Source organism: Carassius carassius, chromosome 11 (genome assembly GCF_963082965.1).
Source record: "Carassius carassius chromosome 11, fCarCar2.1, whole genome shotgun sequence".
In the NCBI taxonomy this organism is placed as follows: Eukaryota; Metazoa; Chordata; class Actinopteri; order Cypriniformes; family Cyprinidae; genus Carassius; species Carassius carassius.
The window spans coordinates 12684889-12689001 of record NC_081765.1 but is presented as its reverse complement, the minus strand read 5'-3'; positions in this window follow the sequence as shown (position 1 = coordinate 12689001).

Here is a 4113-nt window from a genome sequence, read left to right as displayed (position 1 = left end):
GAGCTCCGCTGTTTGGAACAAGTCTCCAGCCCTGTCAGCTCTTTCCATTGTGCTTCGAATTAACCCCCTCTGCATCTCAAAGAGACCCTGCTCTCCCTGCTGCCGGGCCTCTGAAGAAATGTTGGCCCCATACCCTCCCCAGCCCATCATGCCTTACTTTCTGCTGAAAAAATCCCTCACACTCCACTATCTGTGAGGAGAAGAGAGACGCCTAAATAAGTTTTGACCACTGCTGAAATGCTGTTAGTGTTCAAAATAGTTATTTGTCTGCTAACTTCATTAGCAATTTCAACATAATGCATGGAAAGAATAATAGTCTCACCCTCTCTGTTGTTATCTGATGCAAATAATGTGAATGAATGAAATCAAGTACATAAAGTGACAGTGTAATAATTCTGCGAGTTTTAAAATAATTTGTCCAAATGCGTCTGTCTGCTTGTAAAGACTACTTCAGTATAAACTTTAGTGTAGAATTTACCATCAGAAATGTATCTAGCATGCCAAAAGTTGTATATTAAGAACATTAAAATGATAAGATTAAGAACATTAAAATAGCTTACCGACCCCAAACTTTTGAATGGTTGTATATATGATAAATTACTCATAATAAGTCACTAAAATGAGTGTATAAATGTATTTTAATGAGAAGAAGTAGACTGCGTAATATAGGTGCTGGTCATATTACATTTAGCAAACTTATGTTCCCCTGGGAATTGAACCCACAACCATTTGTGCTACTAATGCAACGCTCTACCACTGAGCCACAGGAACACATAATAATAACAAACATAATAACACACATTCTAATGGTCATATAATTAGAATATAATCAAAAAGTTGATTTATTTCACCAATTCTATTCAAAAAGTGAAACATGTATTAAGCAGTCTTCCCCATGATTGTGTAGCCTACAGAACTAGACTGAGAGACCATTTAAAGGCTTTGCAGGTGTTTTGAGTTAATTAGCTGATTAGAGTGTGGCACCAGGTGTCTTCAATATTTAACCTTTTCACAAAATTCAAATTTTCTGAGATACTGAATTGGGATTTTCCTTAGTGGTCAGTTATAATCATCAAAATTAAAAGAAATAAACATTTGAAATATATCAGTTTGTGTGTAATGAATGAATATAATTTACATTTACATTTATTCATTTAGCAGACGCTTTTATCCAAAGCGACTTACAGATGAAGACAGTGGAAGCAATCAAAAACAACAAAAAGAGCAATATAATACACAAGTTATGCTGTTTGCTGCAATATGCAAGGGAAAACAGCTTTGTTCAAACTCTGTTGTCAAAATAGATTTATTTAAAAAAAATAATGCAGATACACATTTCTGAATATGGCTAGTAAATGCTGTCAAACCATCTTATAGTACACAATTCTTACATGTGTGTGTTTTATCCATCCAAATAATCCATCTAGTATCATGTTGTTGTTGTTGTATGTAATGCTTATATATATATATATATATATATATATATATATATATATATATATATTCTCTCTTATGAATAGAGAATATACAATTCATAATAATATCATACTCAATCTTCCTGACCCTTAAAATAAATATAACCACAACCTGATTCAGGGCTTTTACTTATGTGTCCAGATCATATATCCCAAACAGAGTCTTAACTTTTATCAGAGTTTACTAAATAAAAACCCATATTGGAACATTTCTTCTTATTTTCTTAGTCTGGTATCCATATGAAAGAGTGGAGGTAAATGGTGAGAGAATGAAAGAAGGAAAAAAAGGGGATCAGGAAAGTGTAGGAATCAAGGAAGATGGTGTTAAATCATGTTTGTGTGAAGAGCACCCTTGAAATCTGTTATTGTATGAGCTGAGAATGAGAATAAACAAGACCTTTATCTGAGCACGGCAATTTTCACACTAGTCACAGTAAAGGCTGCTATATTTTTACCTTATGCTTTTCATTTTACTAGTCCTGATGTTTACTGGATGTAGAATATCATGAACCTGATTTAAAGGGATTCTCCACCCTAAAAAGAAAATTTAGTCGTTAATCACTTTTCCCCATGTTGTTCCAAACCCGTAAAAGCTCTGTTCGTCTTCGGAACACAATTTAAGATATTCTGGATGAAAACTTGGAGGCTTGAGACTGTCCCATAGACTGTCAAGTAACAGTGTCAAGGTCCATAAAAGGTATGAAAAGTCGTCTTCAGAATACTCCATCTGCCATCAGATGTGCAATCTGGGTTATATAAATGACGAGAACACTTTTTGTAAGTGAAGAAAACAAAAATAACGACTTTATTAAATTCCTTTTTCAACGGTCTCCTCTGTGTCACTCCACATCACTATGCTGCGTGTGCTCTTCTGTGTCCTCCACGCCTCAAGGATGCGCTGTTTTATTTCAACTCAAAGCTAAATACACATAGAAACAGCACATCCTTGTGGCACGGATAACACAGAAGGAGTAACCCTTTAACTACTCACTGATATCAGTGTATTTAAACATATATTATTTTGTTTTGCTTTGCTTTGGTGCTTGTTTTTAATGCAGTGTGAAGGGTCCTAAGGGTGTTTTTCTGGCTTCAGTTTAAATCATTGTATGATATTGCTTCGTAAACCTCACAGCAGCACTATTTATAGGTCAAAGCAATTTATATGCTTCACATGCAGATAGATATAGGTACAGATAAATCACTGACAGGATGTGCTTGCTCTACTACTGACAAACAAATAGAGTGAATACAGGTGAAGTGGGACGTCTTCTGATAATTTGTCATGTTTTTAAATTTAATGCTAAATGCCTTAGCTGCAATTTAGGTAAGTCTTAAACTGTACTTTACTACACTAGCTAAAGATGTAACCACACACACTGCAGCCAGATTAGATCTGTTATTCAGATTAGACCTGATAGGATGGATGGGATCGCATAGGTCCATATGAGGTGAGCTATGAGCTCTTCACAGACAGAGCTCAGGACCGGAGCAGGGCACTTAAAAGACATTCCTCGGAGGTTTGTGTAAAGCCAGAGCATTGTGTGTGAGGCTGGAGGAATGCCAGTCCATAGCCACTGGGGCAGTGCCTTGTGCTCCAATAATCCTGCCTACTGCGTTATCACTGAGCAGGTTACACTCCACCTGTCTGGTCAGAGTATCTCAAGCTAACTGTACCTGACCCTGGATTTCACTCCATAAAATGTGGAAGAAATCCTTCATCCCAACTAGTCACGTAACACAGTCATGTGGCTAACATTTGGCTAAGTGTATCTATGTTTTGATTGTAAAATGGGAGCTGCTTTTTAAAGTCTGACATTAAATAACAGGATTTCTTGACTTTCTGCATTAAATCTTGACTCTCTCCATTACAGTATCTTCAACAACAACAGATTTAGATGGGTTATGCCACTGCAGACTTTTTAGATGAAAAGAGTCAATTCTGTCAAAATGCAGTGAAAGGGAGGTGGTAGCACCTCTCACACAATGGTACTAAAGTATTTAGGCAGATTTTCATAGCACACGTGCCTTTGTGACCAGCATTAAAAGAACAATATCAAGTTTTCATTACATTTAAAGTTGTTTAATCCCTTCTTCAAAAAAAAAAAAAAAAAAAATCTTGATTAGCCTCTGCTTCTGTATAATCTGATTATTGGTCACAGCACAGTTCCAGTAGTGGGATGAAAGCCAAAGATGATTTTTCTCTGCAAAATCAGGGGTGTGGGATGAAAGTTCAGTGGTCAGATGTGTGGGCGATTTCAGCCTGAAATTGATAAAGCCATCTTAATCAAACAGTTTGAGCTGCTCCTACAAACACACAGTGGAGCTGGGCTGAGTGAGGTTATGTAATCAGTCAAGTACAATCCATGGGTTGTTTATAATGGTTTTGCAGTGTTGGTTTTTGCATATTGATTGTGGTTAGGCACCTAGAAGAGGCAATATATTTACCAATTAAAAATAATTTGTTATATATATATATTTCTTTCCTGTATCGCATTTTCCTGTTCCCATGTGCACTAACTCTCAGTTTCAGTGCTTCCCTATCTGTTCTTGTGTTTTTCTAAGAGATACAGAAGTATAAAGCCTGTTTGCACAAAGTATGTTCAGACTATTCTCAAAGGTCTGCCATAACAGAACCACC